Raw genomic sequence first — 23,583 nt, 5'->3', positions numbered from 1 at the left:
AGAGACTGGCTTCATGAAGTTGTTTAGTGCAAGAAATAATCAGAAAAAATTATACCTATATTAAAAAGCACCGCACCTTGGCATGCGGCCTCATGCTTTTATATGGTCACTTAAAGAATAAGGAAAGTTTAACTAAGAACTCCCCCCCTTAGGAATGTGTGATCTGAGCCAATCAGCAGGAAACTTCCTCATAGTCTTACTAACTGCGCATGTACACCAGTCTTGGTCTTGGTGCATGGCATTATGGAAATTTTCTTTACAGAGCTCAGCGTTTTTTTTTCTGAGGCTTCTGATCTTTAGATCTCCTTTAAGTATAATTTTATATTGATTTAATTGCTTTTTATGAGGAGGTGAGCAGGAACCTTGATGCTAGAATGGCAGTGGATGTCATCTACCTGGACTTTGCCAAAGCATTTGATACAGTACCACACAGAAAGTTAATGATTACCGTATATACTCGAGTATAAGCCGATCCGAATATAAGCCAAGGTACCTAATTTTACCTAAGAAAACTGGAAAAACTTATTGACTCGAGTATAAGCCTAGGGTGGGAAATGCAACCGCTACTGCTAAGTTTCAATAATCAAACAAATAACAGATAAATAAATAGATAACTTTAGGGAAAGAAAAATGCTACAGCAGCAGACAAAAGAAAGTTTGGGAAGGCTAAGGAAGCTGCCATACTAATTATCAAGTACTTGGACCCCAGTGTACAAGTCCCACCACAGTACTACAATAGTAGTTACAAGGGCAAAATAATTCTTGATGTTGGACTTAGTACAAATTAAATTTTTGTAAATACCAATTTTGTAAATATTGTACCAATTACTTAATCCGGCTCGTTGTGCAGATGGATGTGCAGATGTAACGCACTTGTTGCACGCACCCACCCTTCCTTCCTCCAATTAGCTGTAGGGATGTGGTGGTTTGCCCATGACCACATACTATGGAACCTACATAAGGGATAGTGTTTCTCTGCAGAGTCAGTGTATCCCAGTAATGTCAGATGATCCCTGGCCATATTTTACTTGGAACATCTTAAAGGAACAGTAACACATGGGGCTTATCTACTAGTTATCTGCTATGTAACCTGTGCCTTTTCTCCTTTCTTCCAGCTTGAATGGCTGCCCCCATGGCTACACAGCAGCTTATTTATATTGTAGCTTTTCTGTAGCAAAAACACCATTTTTTTTTGCAGAGCAACAGCACATTATATTTTAATTACTTTAAAACACTTTAATTTTTTGATGTTACTGTTCCTTTAATGAGAATGGAAAATGTATTTTTGTGCCTGAGTTTTGAAACCCCAAGTCAGAAGAAGGGAATACATGATTGAGCACTAGCTGGAGGCTGGTTTCTAGGTTCATACCTCCCTCCCTCCACTTGCGTGCATACCTGCCGTTGCGCTCACTCTGGCTGACTCTGGCTCGTTGCGCGCACCTCCCCCCGAGGATGGACGTAAGTAAGTGCGTGAGTGTGCGCATGCGCGCGCCGCTACGCACGCCCACACGTCCGTCCATGGGGGGTGGTGCGCACACGAGCCAGAGTCAGCCAGAGTGCGCGCAACGACAGGTATGCACGGACACATATACTCGAGTATAAGCCGAGGGTTACTTTTTCAGCACATTTTTAGTATATACGGTAAATTGAGAAATATTGGCCTAGACCTAGATCATAATATTTGGAATTGGGTAGAAAACTGGCTGAAGGATAAATTTCAAAGAGTGGTGGTAATTTGAACATATTCTAAATGGGCTAGTGTTGTTAGTGGAGTACCGCAGAGGTCTGTCCTTGATCCTTTGCTTTTTAACTCTTTTAATAATGACCTGAAGGTCGGCATAGAAAGTAGCTTCTATTTTTGCTAATTGCTGAAGTTTGATTCGAAGGATGCTGCCACTTTGAGAGCAATTTGACAAAATTGGAAAACTGGGCAGCAAGATGGAAAAAGTGCAAAGTTATGAACTTTGGTAAAAATAATATAAATATTATACACTAAGGGGCTGATTTACTAACCCACGAATCCGACCCGAATTGGAAAAGTTCCGACTTGAAAACGAATATTTTTTCGGATTCTGTACGAATTTTTCGGATCCAATACGCGAAAAGTTGCGCATTTTTCGTAGCGTTAAAACTTACGCGAAAAGTTGCGCATTTTTCGCGTAAGTTTTAACGCTACGCAAAATGCGCAACTTTTTACGCAACTTTCGTAATGGATACGAAAAACTCGCGTTTTTACGCAAAAATCGTATTGAATCCGAAAAAATCGCAAAACATACGAAAAAATCGCAAAGTACCGATCATTACGAAAAAAACGCAATCGGACTCCATTCGACCCGTTCGTGGGTAAGTAAATCAGCCCCTAAATGGTATTTTGTTGGGGGAATCCTTAATTGAGAAGGGGATTTTTGTAGATAACAAGTTGTCTAATTCCAGGCAGTGTCATTCTGTGAAACTAAAACAAATAAAGTGCTGTCCTCTTTTTTTTACCTCTTTTTAGGTCTCTGGTAAGGCCTCACCTTGAGTATGCAGTGCAGTTTTGGGCTCCAGTCCTTAAGAAGGATAATAATGAGCTGGAGAGAGTGCAGAGATGTGTAACTAAACTGGTAAAGGGGATGGAAGATTTAAACTATGAAGTTAGACTGTCAAGGTTGGGGTTGTTTTCTCTGGAAAAATTTACCTTGGACGGGGTCATGATTACTCTTAAAGGAGAAGGAAAAGCTAAGTCCCTTGGGGGTGCCAAAATGTTAAGCACCCCCAAGTGACTTTAATCGCTTACCTCGTGCCCCTGTTAGGAGAAAACAGCACCAGCCTGGGGTACCTGGAGTGATGCGCTTCCTCCTTCCGGCTTCGTTTCGCTGCGACTAACACAATAGGCGCATGCGCAGTAGAGTGAAAAGCCGACTTCTCTGTTAAAGTTTGGCTTTTTACTCTACTGCGCATGTGCGCGCGAGCGATACAGGAAGGAGGAAGCGCTGCATGTACCCCGGGCTGGTGCTGTTCTCTCTGAACAGGGGCACCAGCCCGGGGGAAAAGGTATGCGATTCAAGTCACTGGGGGTGCCTAACATTTTGGCACCCCCAAGTGACTTTGCCTTTCCTTCTCCTTTAAAGTATATAAGGGGATTATAGACAGACAGGGGATGTACCATCACACCCCACCTTTAGATTAGAGGAACAGAACTTTCATTTAAAGCAACGTAGGTGGTTATTCATGTTGAGGGCAGTCAGGTTGTAGAATGCCCTTCCTAGTGATGTTGTGATGTCAGATTCTGTTAAAGCCTTTTAGAGGGGCTTGGATGAGTTCTTGAACAAGCATAGTATCCAAAGCTACTGTGATACTAAAATCTACAATTAGTGATGTTGGTATATGTAGTTTATGTATGTGAGTGTATAGATAGGTCAGAATAGGTTTGTATGTGCTAGGTTCACTTGAAAGAGTTAAACTTGATGGACTTTGGTCTTTTTTCAACCCAGCTTAACTATGTAACTATGAGAGGGGTGTCTTGTTAAATGTGCTGAAAATTATATAAACAATTTTAAATGTATAATTATATTGAGCTGGGGTAAGCACCCTACAAATCATGCATTAATAATACAGTATGCCTGATGGCAACCACCCTTTAACAACTGACACCTAGTAAATGGACTGTTTTTTTGTGTCAAGACCAGAGCTGTATTGCGCTGGTATTATAAAGGTTAACCCTGAAATTACTTGGCTTTGGATTCACAAAGAGACCCTTAATTAGATATGCAATAAGGCACTGTGAAAATGTGACACACACATATCTGGGTTAGAAGACAATTTAGAGCCAACCATTTGGGTAAGGACACTGGGACAGTTGGTTTCTTTGATTTGTAAGAGCTGTGGACCTAGAGCTGCAGGGGGAGCAGCTATGAGAAAATTATGGATCAAAGGAATGGAAAAAAATCCCCTCTGCTATAAGGTTCACATCCTCATAAATCACATATTAATTATGAGGAGATCGCATGCTTCCTAATCATACCAAACAGGGCCATCCTATACCTGCCAATTAAAAGGGATTGTTTCTGGGATATGTTTCATATTTGGTATCATTCTGATCACCCACATATGGATCACCACATTCCCCTACTTTCATTATAATATTGGGTACTAGTAAGCCCCAATATTATATTGCAGAAAATGGAGCTAAAACCAACAACCACGTAAGAGGGGCATAAATTACACTTTCCTGGACACTCCCTGCTCATGCATAATGTAATCAGGGAATATATCAGCATGGGATAAAAGGCCTAAGGGTAAGAGCCCGCTATAGATCTCTGCTATCGTGGGCAACAAACTGCTCCGAAAAAAGGCTTTCCACCTGCAACAATAGGAATTGCTGGAGGAAAGCCCTTCACATCCCTTTGGTAATCTGAAGTCGAGCAAAATTGCTGCAGGAGGAAACTTTGCACATATTTGGATTACCAAACCAATGCAAAGGTGACTCCTATTTTTGCCGGTGGAAAGATCTATCGCAGGCGACTGAACCACTCTGTGGACTCTTACCCTAAAGATCCAGTATTCTATGTCATACAAGGAGGCTTCATAATCATGAATTGTATGCCCAACCTAGCCTCAGGGATATCAGAAAATACCAGGTAAAGTATTTTGGGTTTCTTAATGTTTTAAACCCTTTAATTTACTGTTTTGCGTGTGTATGTCTCTCCTTTGTATTATCTTTTTTGTATACCCACAGTTTACTTTTTGTAATATTAAATATGAAATTGAATACGTTTTGTCCTTTTGTTCTAAAATAACTCATCCCCTGTATGAAAGCTTGTGCCTAAATGTATTAACTCTTTGTCTGTATGTGGAAAGGGAAAGTTATCTGTTTATATGCTAACTCAGGGGTCCCCAACCTTTCTTACTCATGAGCCACAGTTAAATGTAAAAAGACTTGGAGAGCAACATAAGCACCATAAAAGTTCATGAAGGAGCCAAATAATGGCTAAGATTGGCTATTAGACAGCCTCTATGCATGCTATCAGCTTACAGGGGGCTTTATTTGGTAGGAAATCTTGTTTTTATTCAACCAAAACTTGCCACCAAGTCAGGAATTCAATAATATCTACCTGGTTTGGGGGCACTGAGAGCAACATCCAAGGGGTTAGTGAGCAACATGTTGCCCCCGAGCCACTGGTTGGGGATCACTGTGCTAACTGACTAGTCGGCTGCTAGCAGTAGAGAGTGCTTAATTTAACCCTTTGGCTGCTAGAGTACTTGTTACCTGTTGTAGAAAGCAGGGAAATACTCATATTCATGTTAATGATAGATGGTGAAAGCAAATACATTTTCTGGGGGTTGATATGTTTGGGGCATCTAAATTTAGTCTAACCTGTGTGAAAGGTGACTGAGTGTATCCCCCTCGTATCCAAGTCTCAGAGTCATGTGCGGCTGAGAGTGTAGTTTTCATGACAAGACCTATTTTTCCTTGTTCAGCTTTAGTACATTATGACTACAGACAGGTAGGTAAAGTGATACTGACACTAAAAAACTACTTTTCAAAATATTAATGTACAAAGTATGTTAAAAGTTACCTATAGGTCATGTTGATCATTTTTCGCTGATTGGGCTGCTTTTATAAGTAATTATTAGCTGAAGTTCTTAAACCTGACTGTTTTGCCAAACAGACTGTCCCTTCTAACCTATCAGTAACATACCTCCCAACTGTCATGATTTTCATGGGACAGTCCCTCTTTTAACAGCTCCACCAGCAGTCCTGGATTCTTACTGAAAAGATACCAACGTTTCTACTAACTAATTTTAAAGTATGCAAGAATTATATTTGGTTGATAACTGAACAGTTTATTGATGCAATTATATACAATTTTGTGTACCATTGATAACATTGCTATGTAACATATCATTGTCAATAAAAAAGTTAAGGCTGATGCCACACGTGCCGTTTTTACGCTGCGTATTTTCTAATTCTCTCAGCGGCTGAAAAACGCCCGATATCATCATCCATAGAAATAACTTGAAAAGACTCGAAGCAAACCACACAATGCGGAAATACGCTAGAAAATGCCTTAGCACGGATTTTTCAAGCGTTGGCTGAAATATGCCAGTATTTGCAAAGCAAGCTATTCCTATGTATACACAAAGGCAGCTGCCAGACCTAGCTGAAATACGCAGCGTTTTTTACTATTTTGCACTATTAGCACCATGGAAATGGGATTTGCTACGTTACCAGTACTAGGCTGAAAAACGCCATAGTCAGGGGCTGTGTGGCTTGTGCGGCGTTTTTAGGCTGAGAAAAAACGCAGTGTAAAAACGCCACGTGTGGCATCAGCCTAAAAGTCAAAAAAGAAAAAAAGTAGCTTTTGGCAGAGAACCCAGAAAGGTAACAAGCCACACCTGAACTGAGATACAAATGTAACTAATAAGCTAAACAGGTCTTTTGGTGGAACTGAGACTTGCAGCTTAAAGGGCAATTCCAGCTTTTTTAGCAAATCTGTAATAATACATAAAACAATACCCCAAAACCCCCAGAAATGTGTTAAAACGTTAAATAACCTGCCAAATTTTGTAAAATGGGAGTGGTATTTGGGGGTGTGGTAGCAAAAAAATGGGTGCGGTCAAAAATGTTCACCATTTCTTTTTGTCCCTCTTTCCATTTTCCAAATGTTGGGAGGCAGGGTATCAATATGGCAGCCAACTCATAGGGGAACAAGGGGAATTGATAGGTAATGTAAAAGCACCAGGCAAGTATTTTGAAGGCAAAATTATAAAAAGCATGCAAAGACACTGTGTTAGCATGAACAAAAATGGTCTAATAATGGTCTAAAAATGTCTCCTTTGATAGGAAAAGCCTGAAAGCCCTAGTATTAGTGTTTTTCAGTCCTAAACCATATTGACAGTGACTATTTTTGGCTTAAAAAGGCAGTAGTACTATCAAGCATTTCTATTTTATGCCAGTGGGAGCCACAATTTTGGCACCTAATTTGCTAGCTAAAATGTGTCATATGGGCTATAGCCTTAAATCATGAAATCAAATAATATTTGATAGCCCACACCACAAAAAATCAAATCAAAGTACACATTTTAAAAAGGTCTATAATATCTACCATAATAAAAAGTTAATAATAAATCATCTCAGCGAATCAAGCCCTACCTCTAAAAGTAGGGCAAGCATGGCATTTATGTAATCAGAAGCTTTTTTTAGCAATTAGAAAACAATGTTAAATCAACATGAAGTTCATTAACACTTGCAAATCAACCTCATTCCATGTTTTAAATTTAGACTTGCAATGTTTCTTAAATGTGTGAGTAAAGAGAGGATATAGTCTGTAGAATCATAGGAGAAAAGATGACAGAGGCTTATGTCAAAAGGGAATTGGTACATTGGCAAGAAACATATTACAGTTTCAATGTCTTGATACTAGGCTTTGATAACTGAACAGTGTTAAATAGTTGAAATAAAGTATCATTTGAGCCATATGTCCTTTAGAGCAAAATGAGACCTTGCGAAAATGTGTTTGCAACAACATAACTATCTTATACATGTTCTGTTTATAGAAACATAAGCCACAAAGGTGGCCAACCACCGATCGAGAGGTCGTGATGGCTCCAATATCAATGTAAAAATACTGCCTTTAGAGGGGTAAAAACAAAAGTGACAGCAGTCCTACCTTGGAGCTCCTACTGCTCAAAGGTCCACCCTTACTGCAACCCTCCAGCAGCGAGGGATCGATCCGACTGCACGTAACAAGAGGCCTACGCTGCAGACCTACATCAGTGGGGGACCCAACTAAAGGCCAGAGGCAGAACACTAAAGAGAAGTCCCTGTGTATGGTAGGAGACTTGTACTCCTTGCTTCATGAGCTGCTAGTCTTGCTAGGCACACTGAGAAGAACTCTTTGTGAGAATGACTCCTACTATAAAACTAAACACATGCAACAGTCCAACAAACGATCTAGAAAGTGAACACATGGTAAATTAAAGTTAAACGGAGCTCTACTCTGCTGTTATGCTGAATACATGTGCTGTTGATGATCCTACTAAATAATACTACAAGTTCCTAAGGTTACACCTTGTCACTGTCCTGCATTATTGGCAAGCAAATAAATTGAGATTGCAGCTGCAAAACTGCTTTACAGTTGTCACCTCTGCACTGTCCAGGATCAATTTGATTTTAGCCATGGCTGAGATACTCCAATGTGTAGATATTATTAATTATAGTACCAGAACCTGCTGTGACCACTCACCCCTTATACTATAGCTTACTCATGACCAGAGGAGCAGTAAAACCTTTTTGAGACTCCTACCTAAATGGATCACCCACCCCAAAATAGGTGAGAAATCTGATCCCAGGAATTACATTTCTTTAATTAAGGCTACTATAGTGGAAATAGAGGCTGATGTAACTAAGGTCCGTATGGAACTTAATAACTGTGAGACACGGTTGATTGATAATTGCTCAGAGGAAAATAAACAAAATATGTCACAGGCCCAAACCCAACTGAATTAGTTGCTCACAAAAAAATACTCCCAACATCAATTGTATAGGTCTGCCACTTGGTATAACAATAAAAATGGCAAATTATTGGCAGTACTGGCTAAAAGTCAGTCCCCCAAAATTAATTTCTGCTGTACGGGCTGAGGATGGGACCCTTCTAACACACCAGGCCCAAATAGTAAACCAGTTCAATAAATACTTCCAAAATACCTATGTGTCACGGTCGGCACCCTAAACCAGAACAGATGCCAAGTTCCTTTGTCTCGGCTCGGCTTCACCAGTAGTGTGACCACCTTTGGCTTCGGGAGGAGCCCTCAGCTACTCAGATGCCACCTGGACTTATCGAGAGGAACAAGGCGAGGAGTTCTGGCAAGCAAAGGGGCACGACTGTTGTTAAGTCAGTTAGGCCGAAGGTCACGGTACAAAAGGAATAGGCAAGTTCGTAGTCAAGCAAGCTAGGTCGAGGCAGGCAGATATCAAGGAGCGTCAGACAGGCAAGGGTCAATCGGGTAATCAATCAGAAGGATGAGACAAATCGGAATCAAAGTACAGGCTGAGGTCAGGTTACGGATATCAGAATAGTCAGGAACAAGCCGGGTCAAACACAGGAAACACAATCAGGATACAAGAACAAACACACAAAGGCTCAGGAAGGCACCAGGAATCAAATCCTATCACGGGCAATGAGAAATGGCAAAAAGTCCGTTTAAATGCTTTTGAATTTCGCGCCATTGCGTGCTGACGTCATCACGTCAGCGCGCATGCGCTTAACAATGCGGAGGTGCGCGCGCACTTAGGAAGGAACCAGCGCAGAGGGAAGACGGCGCGGTGGGCGTCCCCGCCGCGCCGGTAAGGCAGATTTTATTACACTATGCCTCGGTTCCCACTTACTCTACGTCCAGCCTCAAGGCCAACCTTGCCAATACTGACTTTCCCTCAATGTCCCCGAACAAGCAAACTGGCTTTACAGGGATATTTACCCTGACGAAAAATAATACGCTATTTCACATACCCCATCAGCTCGTTCCCCTGGCTTAGATGGTATCCCATTCAAGTGGTATAAAGCACATGTCGAAATTCTCTCCCTTATATTATATTCCCTATTCATTGGGGTCAATGAAACCACCACCCTCCGGACTCATGAGGTTTGGCACACATATCTCTTATCAACAAGAAAAGAAAGCCACCAGATGCCTGAAGCTCTTACTGCCCAATTTTGCTAAAATTATTGTCATAAAACTAAGCACTGTTTTCTGTGACCTCATCCACCCTGATCATACATAGGCTCTCCTCTAACCTTGCTCCCACCCATGAAAATGCTGGGCAGAGAATCATGTTTTCTCTAGATACAGCTACAGCATTTGATAACTACCAAAGGAAGATCAACCTACTTATAAGTTTACATATGCCTTCCAACTCCTCAGTTACCCCCCAAGCACAATGGTTTAACTATCTCAACAAAATAAATTGTGGGTTCCTCTGGGCTGAAGCTCACCCCAGCCTTGGCTTAAAGGTTGGGGCCTAGATTAAGCAATTATATAACTGTCCCCAAGCTAAGGTCTTGGTTATCAGGGTTTCAAGAATTCAGGTATGACAAGATTTTACTATTTCCCTCCCTGGCAGGATCAACCTACTTATAAGTTTACATATGCCTTCCATAACTCCTCAGTTACCTCCCCAAGCACTATCTCAACAAAATAAATTGTGGGTTCCTCTGGGCTGAAGCTCACCCCAGCCTTGGCTTAAAGGAGAAGGTAAGGCTAATAAAGAGTTAATCTCAAGCTGCATGCATACCTTCAGTTGTCTCAATAGTGTCATTAAGTCTCCCCATATTTCACCTGTTCAGATGATCAGAAGCCAAATAAAGTTCCCATAATGCCTCGTTCCTGCACAGACACCCAGACCAAGTGAACATGCTCAGTTAGTAAGACTATGGGGCACATTTACTAATCCACGAACGTCCGAAAAGCGTCCAAATGCGTTTTTTTTCGTAATGATCGGTATTTTGAGACTTTTTCTAACGCTCAATACGAAAGTCGCGACAATTCGCGAAAGTCGTACTGGCTATGAAAAAGTCGCGACAATTCACGAAATTTGTAATGGCAATGAAAAAGTCGCGACAATTCACAAAAATCATATTGGCAATGAAAAAGTCGCGACAATACACGAAATTTGTAATGGCTATGAAAAAGTCGTGACAATTCGCGCAAGTCGGAACGGCTACGAAAAAGTCGCAAAAAATACGAAGAAGTCGCAAAATGTTCGTTTTCCAATCTGAATTTTTCCCATTGGGATTCGGATTCGTGGATTAGTAAATCAGCCCCTATGAGTCAGCTTCCTGTTGAATGGCTCAGATTCAAATTCCTAAGGGGGGAGTAAGTTCTTAGCATTCTTGAGGAAGGGGGGAGCAGGAGAGAGGAGACAGCAGAGAGCTGCATGTCCCTGGCACATGAATTACAGACACAAGAAATCTTTTCACAGAGAAGTCAGTCAGAATTTCTGAGTGCTTATGGATGTATTTACATAGACCTTTCTGATAACGCTTACTTAGGTTTCACCTTTCTTTCTCCTTTAACCCTTTTACTGCCAACGACGTATGGCGTACTTCGTTGCAGTAAAAGGCTTTATCTGGCAATAACGTGCGCCGTACGTTGTTTGGCAGATAAAGATACTCTCTGCAGAAGCGGCACCTGCAATGACAGCCCCCTGGGCAACGAGCCCAAGCAGCAGACGCAATCACATTGCGTCTCCTGCTTGGTACCACTTCCTGCTTCCCCCCCAGCGCCGGCCCACTGAGTTCCTGCGACATGGAGGACAGCACTGCACCAGCACCAGGCAAGCTTCAAGACAGGTAAGGGTGATTTTTTTTTGCATTTATACACATTTATACACACTTACATACACTTCATTTACATGCACATACAGTACACAATTTCGCAGTTTTTTTTTGTTTTTCATTTTGCACACTTATATACACCTATATACACTTATATACACAATGTCACACAACTTTTACACATGTACACACATGTATACACAAACACTTTTTTAAATTTTTTTATTTATTTTTTTACCACTTTGTTTTTAGTTGTGTTTCCATAAAAACTGTTTATAATGACATCGTGACTATTGGATCAGATATTCTGACCAATAATTACGCTGTTGTGTGACCACAATTTTTGTGGTTTTATTGCATTTTTATCGCTGTATAAGTGTTCCTGATCTGTTTTTAGCATAGCTTTTCCATGTGTAACTTTGGTGTAGAAAAATAACTCTACCTATTTTCAGCGCCAGATTTCCAATGGGGGCACCCCAAGGCCACCCCCATTCGGCACCCCCCTATTGAACCCCCCCCCCGCCACACGAGCACCAAACTTAGAACTCCGTATGGGAGCAAAATTTTAAAATTTGCCTGCGGCAGGGTGGGGTGCCGCCCCTGTGTTTGTGCCACCACAAATGCGGGCCTGCCTATTTTGAGTTCATCAGAATGTATACTTTCCAAAAATATATGGTTTTCTGGGGGTCTCTGTATAGTTGGGGGGGTTACGGTACATAATACGCTGTCAGGGGGCTCTGTGTGCAAAAGCTGAGTTGGCAGGCGAGAAATCCTTATGCGCTATTTTCTTTTTGGGGTGAGTACATACCCCAGACTTTGGTATATCTATGCATATTGGGCATCAAACTGTCCAGTAGACCTTAGGTGTTCCTATTTGGGGTGATTTGCCTTTGTATGCAAGAAATTGTGTGAGATAAATGCGGCAAACTGCAACATTTTTAGGCGATTTTCTGAAATGTCATAAAAACCAATAACTGTAGGAAAGCATTGCAGATTGGTACTTTGTTGTAGAAAGGACTCTTTACCGATGTTAGATTTGTCAGAATGTGTACTTTCCAAAAATATATGGTTTTCTGGGGGTCTCTGTATAGTTAGGGGGTGTTACAGCACATAATATGCTGTCAGAGGGCTCTGTGTGCAACAGCTGAGTTGGCAGGTGAGAAATCCACATGCGCTATTTTCATTTTGGGTTCAGTACATACCGCAGACTTTGGTATATCTATGCATATTGGGCATCAAACTGTTCAATAGACCTTAGGTGTTTCTATTTGGGGTTATTTGCCTCTGTGTGCAAGAAATTGTGTGAGATAAATCCGGCAAATTGCAACATTTTTATGCGATTTTCTGAAATTTCATAAAAATTGGAAAACAGGAAAGCTTTGCGGCTTGGTACTTTGGAGTAAAGAGAAATGTGTACCCATTATAGATTTGGGGGAATGTGTACTTTCCAAAAATATATGACTTTCTGGGGTGAGTGTACTTTTTTTGTAGCATTTATCCCACATAAAGGATGTAAATGTGTTGATTTTGTAGGAGCTGAAATGACAGATCATATGGGGGTATGTTCACATTGGGGCCCCTACATGCCACATATTTGAGTAAACCTATACATATTGGGTATCAAACCGTTCAGTGGACCCCTGGCGTTCAAATTTAGGGTGTTTTATCTTGGTACCTAATGATATGTGGGAGATAAAATGCTGCAAAGTGGAAGCTTTGAGTGGATTTTTGGAAATGTCATTAAAATTGCTATGTTTAGAAAAGCTTTGCGGCTTGGTACTTTGGAGTAGAAAGACATGGGTATCTATTTTAGATTCAGGAGAATGTGTACTTTCCAAAAATATATGGATTTCTGGGGTGAGCGTACTTTATACTAGCTTTATTCCACATAAAATGATGTAAATGTGTTGATTTTGCTGGAGCTGAAATGTCAGAAATGATAGGTCATATGGGGGGAATGTTCACATTGGGGCCCCTACATGCCACATAATTAGGTAAACCTATACATATTGGGCATCAAACTGTTCAGTGGACCCCTTCTGTTCATATTAAGGGGGGGGTTTATTTGGTTACTTTATGACCTATAGGATATAAGATACTATAGACTGGAAGCTTTGAAGCGATTTTTTAAAAAATTTCACAAATTTTGATACAAACCAATAAATTTAGGAAAGCATTGTGACTTGATAGTTTGGAGTAGACAGACAATTGTGCCTACTCTGGATTCCCCAGAATCTGTTCTTTTCAGAAATGTGTAATTTTCTGGGATAAACCTTCTGTTAGTGGATTTTTTGGCCTTGAAATCTTAAGTATGCAGCTTTCTGAAGCAGTGCTTTGGAAATTTTGTAGTGTACTGCTGGGAGTTTTTGACCCATACCCCAGAAATCTCCATAAAACTATATATATTTGATATTGGCACGTTCAGGAGACATGGGACTTTCCAAATCAGTTGTATTTTTGTGCATTAAATAATTTTTATTTCTGGTATGTGCGCCAAGCGAGCGGATCTGCCCGTGTATGGCCAGCTTTACCCAGGCTACCTTATTGTGGTCCTTCTCCTCATTATGACATCACTGCCCCAATGGCAACAGTAATTACTGACACCACACCAAATATATGGCAAATATTAAAGAGCATTATAATTTTCATTGCAAAAATATGGGTGGCAAAGAAGGTCCCACCTTGTTTTGCTGTGATATGCCAATTAAAAACAAGGGAACTTATAAATAACATCCACATTTCCACTGTAACCTTGGCAATTACAGGGAGTTTACCTTAAAGGAGAAGGGAAGTCATTTTGGCATTTTGCTGCCAACCCACATTAGTGCAAACTAGAACTCTATATTTATTCTGCAGAACGTTTTACAATACTTGAGTAAAGAGCTCCCTCCATTTGTTTAAGATAGCAGCTACCATTTTAGCTTGGTCTCTCTATCTTTCTGCTACAGCTCTAGCCATTGGTACTGTAGCTCTGATCACACATTCTTATGGGAGAGGGGAGTGAAGTCTTATGAATGCTTATGGGAGGGGGGAGAAGGAAAAGGGTAAGAGGAGAGAGCTGTGCAGACTCCCGTCCTTGGAATGAAGGATTTTTCTGAGAGAGGTAGTCAGATACCAAAGTACATATATACACAAAAGAAATCCTGTGTTTCTTTGGATAGAGGACTCAGTGCAGCTTTTCTGTGAGTGTGTATAGTTGTATTTCTAATAAAGCTTACTTAGTTTTTACCTTTCATTCTCCTGTAAATTTAAGTAAGAGTTACACTTATTTTTTTATTTACACTTTTATACAATTTTTTTGCGAAGTGCTCTAGATGGAACAGGACATTGCAAAAACCTTCCCTAAAGGCCTACTCTGCTTCTGTCCCTGGATGTGGAGAAGGCTTTAGATAGGGACACAAACATTTAGGGGCACATTTACTAAGACATGAATTCGAATCAGAATTGGGAAAATTCCGATTGGAAAACGAACATTTTGCGACTTTTTCGTATTTTTTGCGAATTTTCAGCGCCTTTACGACTTTGCGGAAATTGACGCGACTTTTTCGTTACCAATACGATTTGCGCGAAAAAACGTGAGTTTTTCGTAGCCATTACGATGCGCGCGTATCTTGTCACGACTTTTTCGTATTGAACGCTCGTAAGCGGCGGGCGAAACTTTCAGACATAGCATGATTTTGGAAGCCTCCCATAGGACTCAATGGCACCCTGCAGCTCCAACCTGGCCCAAGAAAAGTCACCATACTGAAGCTTGAATGAATCCGAATCTTTTGTACTCGGCGCGAAAGCTGCGAAAAAGTCGCGACTTTTCGCGCAAGTATTAACGCTACGAAAAAATCGCCAGATTTTGCGCAACATTCGGAATGGCAACGAAAAAGTTGCGACAATTATCCGAAAAATCACAAAATACCGATCATTACGAAAAAAACGCAATCGGACGCATTCGGCCCGTTCGTGAGTAAGTAAATGGGCCCCTTAGTGTGGGTACATTTGACCTAAAGAACCATACCACAACTCTAGTTATTGCTAACAGCTTTTTGTCTTCTTCTTAATCACCAAAAGGACACACCAGGAATGTCTCCTCTCACCAGTATAAAATGAATGAAAGTAAAAACTACAAAAACTAGGGTTAAACCTTCCCCAGGATATTACCAATGGCCTAAAAAGCATATAGAAGGTTGACTGAAAAAACAATACACCCAGTACGGATTCAGATCTCACAGTTCACAAGCCTATTATTTGGTCAAAATTTTCATCAGTTTTATGACTTCAATAATTATATATTTACATTGCAATTGCTTAACCTATTCTGGACAGGTATGCTAAATACTAGCCCTCCTGAGGCTTTTGAGGTTGCCCTATCTAGAAGAGATAAAGGTTAATACCTGCTGTCCTTTGTATCAGTCATGCTGTGAGAGGCTTTTTATAGGGTCGGGATAGAGTTTCTCACTGCCCAAGCAAACAGGTTGCCTATGTGTTGGCAATGGTGTTCCTGAAACCTTAGATTTCTTCTGAAAACTGGCTTCTGTTAATTTTTTGGTTAAAACCTTTGGTGCTTTGTCTAGGTCAGTGCTGTCCAACTTCTGCGGTGCCGAGGGCCGGAATTTCTCTAACATACATGGTGGAGGGCCGCTAATGGAAGCCAGTTTTGTCCACTCCCCTTTTTTAACCCCACCCACTTCAAACCACACCCATTTTATCACAATGGTGGTAGTGCAGCAAAAACCCAAATGCTTGGTCCTCACTGCGGGGATATCAACCGTTATTCATATATGAAAGAATTATATTATGTCATATTAAGACACACTCTTAAATCCATATGCCTCCTTCTCCCCTGTGGATAGCACAGCAACCCCCAGCAACATAACTACACACCTTAGGGACCATTTAATGGCTGTTTCCAACTACTAACAAACTCCCAGAACAAATCCCTGCCAGGTTCACCTCTCACAGTCAGCATAGGGCAGGTAGAGTATGGCACACACAGGCAGCATAGGGCAGGCAGAATATGGCACACACAGGCAGCACTCTGCCTCCCTTATGCTGCCTATGTGTGCCATGCTCTACCTGCCCTATGCTGACTGTGTGTTCCATACCTTCCCTGTCCTATACTGCCTATGTGCCATACTTTGCCTCCCCTATGCTGCCTGTGTGTGCCATACTCTATCTGCCCTATGCTGCCCATGTGTGCCATACTCTGCCTGCCATATGCTGCCTGTGTGTTCCATACTTTCAATGCCCTATACTGCCTATGTGCCATACTTTGCCTCCCCTATGCTGTCTGTGTGTGCCATATACACAGGCAGCATAGTCCCGGCACTACATACAATGTCTGAGGTGTGAACAGTTGAACAATGTGGGTGATTACATCTTGAGCCTGAGGTGTGAACACTGCAGGGGGTGAACAATGCAGAAACTAAAAGGTGTGAAAAACACAGGGGATTACATGTTTAAACAATACAGAGGGATTACAGGCTGAATCTGAGGTGAGAACCATGCAGGGGGCCAGTTAATCTCAGTACTGATACCGTTTAAAGCTTACACAAAGGTAAGCCATCAAAGCAGCCAGACAGGTGGGGGGCCACACAGAGGGGGGTCGCGGGTCGCCAGTTGGACAGCACTGGTCTAGGTTATCAGTTTCCCCATTGTATGACTCGGCCTAGTAGTGGAGGACTCTTTACATTATATATGCCCTGTGCTCTGTTACTCACAGTTTCAAATACTAACCTCTCCTCCACCTGCAATGACTCACTAACCTGTAGAGAGCTCTCAACTCCAACTGCCAGTCCTCCTAATTAACTGATTTCAGTGAATCCATAGGTGGATGACTGGCTGGCTGCCTTCCAAGCTTCCAAGTTGTTCAGCAGTTGCATCTTGTAGCAAAGTACTATATCTACAAATCACAACAGACTTTTTCTGTCTCCATAAACGGGGTCCTTCTGAATTACAAATCTAACAAATACTTTTACTCTCACTTTTTATGGATTGTCAGAAAACTGAGAGCTTTAAGCATCTTTACCCAAACCAAACAGAGTATAGCAGCTCTAAACACCTCTATACTTTCATAAAAGTTTTGCACTTGGACAACATAACCTTCTACATGCTCTTGGGTACAAAGAAACACCTACATAAAAATAAACGCCAGTTCTTTTGAACAGTTTGATGCAACATATACATATGGTTACTCGAAACTACATGGCACATTGCTAATATTATATAAGTACTGCTATGTATTTTTAATTCTTTGCAGCCACATCAGTTTTTTCCAGAATGTAATGTCTTCTATTTGGATCTTCAGGCTTCTCAATATCATGTTCAAAACTAATATGATCACAAAAGCCTTCCCTACAGTTCAAAGACATGACTATTTCTGCTTCTCTGTTGTGCACCTCTCACATCAGTGCATTTGAATATCTTTTCTATGATTTTTGCCTTTGGTCTAAGTGCCAGTCTGTGTAGAATTTCTTGACTAACTTTTACTTTGTTGTTAATAAGGAGGCAAAAACATATATATGTCTTCATGGACAGCTCTAAAATTGTCCTTTCGTCATAATCTATGTTTTTGTCATATTATCTGTAGTCCTGCCATCATTTCACTTTGTTCTTTATAGAAGAAATAATCCCTTAAAACAAATGTGGATATAAATGCCATATTTTATATACTGAACTTACTGCACCAACTTCAGCATCTGTATACCAATGATTTAAAACTTATGCACAGTGCTTCACAATCTTGGATGTTGTTAGTTGTGTCAATGACGCTGCACTGCTCCATGTGGGTGGTCTGGGTAGCTTTTGAGAAGCTATATCATCAAACAGAAAATGTGGTTTACATGTCATAGAAGCTGATGTTTCAGTGGTGATTATTAAATTGTCATGCAAATTGCACTGGCTTCTAATGAGAATCTGAATTAACATCAATTAGCCTTGTATTGTGACTTTTATATTCTATATACCCTGTATACTGTGAGCCAATCCCTATGCTTAATGTAACTGACAGCAGCACAGAGTATATGCTGTGAAAGAAGATGGGGAGCTACTGGGGGTATATTCAGAGGCACATATTTTAACTGCTAAAAGGCTAAGTATGCCTTGGCCTGGTATAGAACCCCTTAACATAATGTGCAGCATTACTAGACTACTTTACATTACAAGCATGTTAAGCTTTAGTTCTCCTTTAATTTTCCTTTGAAGGGTCTTCAAATCTTCTCAAGTTAGGGAGCAGCGATGGATTCAAGTTGCAATACCTGCCCATGGCAGACAGTAAGGAGAGGGCTGGCCTGTTTTCACCGATCCTGGCTTGCAACCCAGGTGAGATTTTTTATCCACCACAACATGCACTTGCACTTCTGCTGTGGTCGCAACCCAGGTGAGATATTTAATCCACCACAACATGCACTTGCACTTCTGCTGTGGTCATAGCAAATAATCCCAATTGTCTACATTTTTTGAGGTAGCCATAAATGACTTATACACATAGGAAATGTAAATATCATTTATTGATATTTTTACAAGGTTTCAACAAAATTAGAATATTATCTCCCACATGCTTTCCAAATTAACAAGGCATCATAAATATGAATGTAAGTTATCCTATGTCTTCTGAATACCTTGATAGAACATATGTATGTGATTGCCAAAACTGTATATTATGAAGAAACTCTGGTGGACTACAATTTTTTAATGACAATGCAGTCCCAACAACCATTCTGTGCTATGTGTAGCCACACTCCCCAAATTTAAAACAAATATCTTCAACAATACAAATCAACTAAATATGCCTTTTCTAGGCAAACATAGCTTAAAACTATTTTTTGCTAAACAAAATTAATTTAAGACAGACAATATCCAAGCACAATAATATGCCTGGGTATAATACTCCAAAAAATACCAATAGCTATAAGCAGCATAATTTATATTTTATTTCTCAAGTCGAATGTACAAGGTTGTCCTACATCTTGCAGGGCCTGGTGCCCCTTAGCCTGAGCATCTACTATGCACATCTGGGCATTCCAGGGGACACCTACCATCCTCTAGGTGTGTAATGCCAGTACTGTCAGTGTTAGCAGTAATGGACCCTGCAGCAGTTGCAGTGTTTGCTTAATCTATAGTTGCATGCTTGAGAATTAGCATAGAGGCAAATAGATAGACCTTTGGATATATATTCCTATAGTTACCTGAGAGTTAGACTAGGGGCAAAAAGACAGGATATATATATATATATATATATATATATATATATCAATCCAAATGGTGTCCGCACTCCAAGGCTCAATATTCTGCGGGGTGCTAGCCAAAATTATGTCTGTATAGAAAATAATCATCTGTGGCCAGCACACCCTTCAATGTTTCATCAAAATTTTTTTATTTTAAATATATTGTTAAAACCAACGTTTTGGTCCTTATTAGGACCTTTCTCAAGGATCCTTGAGAAAGGTCCTAATAAGGACCGAAACGTTGGTTTTAACAATATATTTAAAATAAAAATTTTTTGATGAAACATTGAAGGGTGTGCTGGCCACAGATGATTATTTTCTATATATATATATATATATATATATATATATATATATATATATATATATATATATATAAATATCAAAATAAAACAGCCAGCACCAAGGGTCTTTGTGTTTCAAAAAATCTCTCGTGTATTAAAATTGCATGTACAACCGACGTTTCGGTCCCTTTTGGGACCTTTTTCAAGGTCCCTTGAAAAAGGTCCCAAAAGGGACCGAAACGTCGGTTGTACATGCAATTTTAATACACGAGAGATTTTTTGAAACACAAAGACCCTTGGTGCTGGCTGTTTTATTTTGATATTTATATGATATCCCGTGCACAGGGGCAACTGCAGAGCAGCAGATTTTGGAGTGTGGTGCTGTCGTGTGGACTGTTATATATATATATAGATATATATATATTTCACAGGAAAGATAACGCACTCACAGGTCTTAGTAGAGGAAAACGATGATTTATTTTCACAGCATACAACTGACGTTTCGGCTGTCTCCACAGCCTTTCTCAAAGTGAACACAAAGTATAACCACTCAACGACTGTCGCTTGACTCCACTACGGAGTGTTACAGTTCAGCCTGTGCAGGTTACGTGCTACACTGCGGATCATAACTTTCACCTTCCACACATCGTTGTTAGGTAATTCTTTACTACCTTATCTTATTTTTATAATTTATGTTTATGCTTTATTCGTTTTATGTGCTGTTTTATTTTGCTGTGTCTATACATGGGGGGGGGGAACAAGATATCTTGGGTGGTATGACGTCATCAGGCGGTTTTGGCGCCATAGTAGGTTTAAATGTTGAGTGGTTATACTTTGTGTTCACTTTGAGAAAGGCTGTGGAGACGTCAGTTGTATGCTGTGAAAATAAATCATCGTTTTCCTCTACTAAGACCTATGAGTGCGGTATCTTTCCTGTGAAATGTTTCCTGAATTGTTATATATATATTGCCCAGAGCTTACCTATATCAAAATGTGGTTCAATAAGAGTTTGATTAAAAAAAAAGCCATGATTTTGAGCAATTTATAGAGATTCAATCATAAGCTTCAGACATAAATTAATGCAATATACTGTGGGTTCAAACAGGGACACAAAGCAGAGCAGCACATAGAAAGAAGGGCAGCATACAGGGACATACTGTGCAATTTTAAAGAAGAATAATAGCTGCTACCTTTGACTACAAATCGCTGATGCGCATGTGTGAAAAATCCCTCTACTTTAGTGACGTGCTGGTTGACTATTAGTCGACCCACACCGACCCTACCCCTATCCCTTCTCCACAATAAGCCAGCACTGTAAGTTATACAAAAGGATGCCTTTATAATAAGAGTTTTTTTTTTAACCTTCCATTGTCCTTTACATAGTAACATAGTAAGTTAGGTTGAAAAAAGACATCCGTCCATCATGTTCAACCATAATGCCTATATATAACCTGCCTAACTGCTAGCTGATCCACAGGAAGGCAAAAAACTCCATCTGAAGCCTCTCTAATTTGCTGCAGAGGGGAAAAACTTCCTTCCTGACTCCAAGATGGCAACAGGACCAGTCCCTGGATCAACTTGCACTAAGAGCTATCTCCCATAACCCTGTATTCCCTCACTTGCTAAAAAGCCACCCAGCCCCTTCTTAAAGCTATAAAATGTATCAGCCAGTACAACTGGTTCAGGGAGGGAATTCCACAACACAGCTCTCACAGTAAAAAATACTTTCTGAATATTTCAATGGAACCTCCCTTCTTCTAAACAGAGTGGGCGCCTTCATGTCAGTTGGAAGAACCTACTGGTAAATAAAGCATTAGAGAGGTTATTATATGATCCCCTTATATATTTATACATAGTTATCATGTCACCTCTTAAGCGCCTCTTCTCCAGTGTAAACAGACCCAACTTGGCCAGTCTTCATAACTGAGACTTTCCATACCCATTACCAGCTTAGTTGCCTCTGGACCCTCTCTAATTCAATATCCCGTTTGAGCACTGGAGACCAAAACTGAACAGCATATTCTATATGGGGGAATTTTCCAGCTTACTTCAACAAGACAACTTTTGTAGTTTATTTTAATCCTCCTCATCTTAAATAATTGTAGTTAAACCTAAAACTGGCATATCTTTCTGGCACAGTTAAGTAAACATTTGTGCTAGATATCTATTTCTGGGTACTCTTTACAGACACTGGAAACTGAATTTCAAATGACAATAAACACAGATATCTAGAATCCAAGCCAAATTCCCAATATAAGCATTCTATGATGCAGCCAAAATGTTAAACAAAAACATGCATGTGGTGATCCATATGGTAGTCCTATGGATGTATATAACAGCTGCTCACTAACTACTAACATCATCAAGTATCATTTTGCGCTATATATATATATATATATATATATATAGGAACAGGTGAAAACAGGCACTCACGTATAATGAAGTAATAATTTGCCTGGGTGCAGTATAAAGTGAGCATACAAAATTAGAAAGAATATGCCGCACACTCAGGTCTTAGATGCAAAAAACAAAAAAAATTTTTATTTGGATCAAGGACTGACGTTTCGGCCACACAAGCAGCCTTTCTCAAAGTGCAGATGTGGCAATCAAACCCCCCTGATAAACCCAGCAGTGGCAAGCCTTGATGACATCATAGAGTGGGTGTGTCTAAACACCAGACACTGTACAGACACAATTTGAATAAAACAATTACAAAGGAAACCAAAAATGAGTAGAAAGTGCAAGAGAAGTGAATCACCCTGTGTAAAAGGAGCGGGAAATCCCAGTGAAATAAATAAAATGCAACAAGTGTGCAAAGAAAGGGCGCTTGAATCACTGTGTGGCTGAACTGCAACTCCCAGTACCCGCTCTGATTCGAAGGACGCTGTGGTAATTTGTATATGTTTGTCCATACTGTTAAGTAATACGCTCATCCACATAGGTAGGCTGGCGGCTTGGGGCACAAGGAAGCGATAAGAGCACCGTAAGCACAATATTGTGCTGCAGAGGGTGGCAATGTATCAAGAAAGGGAACCATGTAGTTCACATAGCGCTCCTCAGAGCGTCTAAGTATACTTATACCTCGGCATATAGCGGAGTGTACTGACATGAGTGTCATAATTCGCGCTGTGAGACAGTGCTCATTAGCGGTTTGTTGAGGTGCCTGCTAGCTGACATGAGTGTCATAATTCGCGCTGTGAGACAGTGCTCATTAGCGGTTTGTTGAGGTGCCTGCTAGCTGCAGGCACCTCAACAAACCGCTAATGAGCACTGTCTCACAGCGCGAATTATGACACTCATGTCAGTACACTCCGCTATATGCCGAGGTATAAGTATACTTAGACGCTCTGAGGAGCGCTATGTGAACTACATGGTTCCCTTTCTTGATACATTGCCACCCTCTGCAGCACAATATTGTGCTTACGGTGCTCTTATCGCTTCCTTGTGCCCCAAGCCGCCAGCCTACCTATGTGGATGAGCGTATTACTTAACAGTATGGACAAACATATACAAATTACCACAGCGTCCTTCGAATCAGAGCGGGTACTGGGAGTTGCAGTTCAGCCACACAGTGATTCAAGCGCCCTTTCTTTGCACACTTGTTGCATTTTATTTATTTCACTGGGATTTCCCGCTCCTTTTACACAGGGTGATTCACTTCTCTTGCACTTTCTACTCATTTTTGGTTTCCTTTGTAATTGTTTTATTCAAATTGTGTCTGTACAGTGTCTGGTGTTTAGACACACCCACTCTATGATGTCATCAAGG

At 40.6% G+C, this 23,583-nt stretch overlaps 1 protein-coding gene across 5 annotated transcripts in view; it reads right to left on the bottom strand.

Annotated features, from left to right (window-relative positions):
* sipa1l2 (signal-induced proliferation-associated 1 like 2) overlaps nt 1-23,583 on the bottom strand; it is a 130,950-nt gene that overhangs the window by 95,164 nt on the left and 12,203 nt on the right. The window lies entirely within an intron of this gene.

The sequence above is a fragment of the Xenopus tropicalis genome, chromosome 5, assembly GCF_000004195.4.
Source record: "Xenopus tropicalis strain Nigerian chromosome 5, UCB_Xtro_10.0, whole genome shotgun sequence".
Classification (NCBI taxonomy): domain Eukaryota; kingdom Metazoa; phylum Chordata; class Amphibia; order Anura; family Pipidae; genus Xenopus; species Xenopus tropicalis.
Note: the sequence above shows the minus strand (reverse complement) of the source record. Positions and strands in the feature narration are given on the sequence as shown.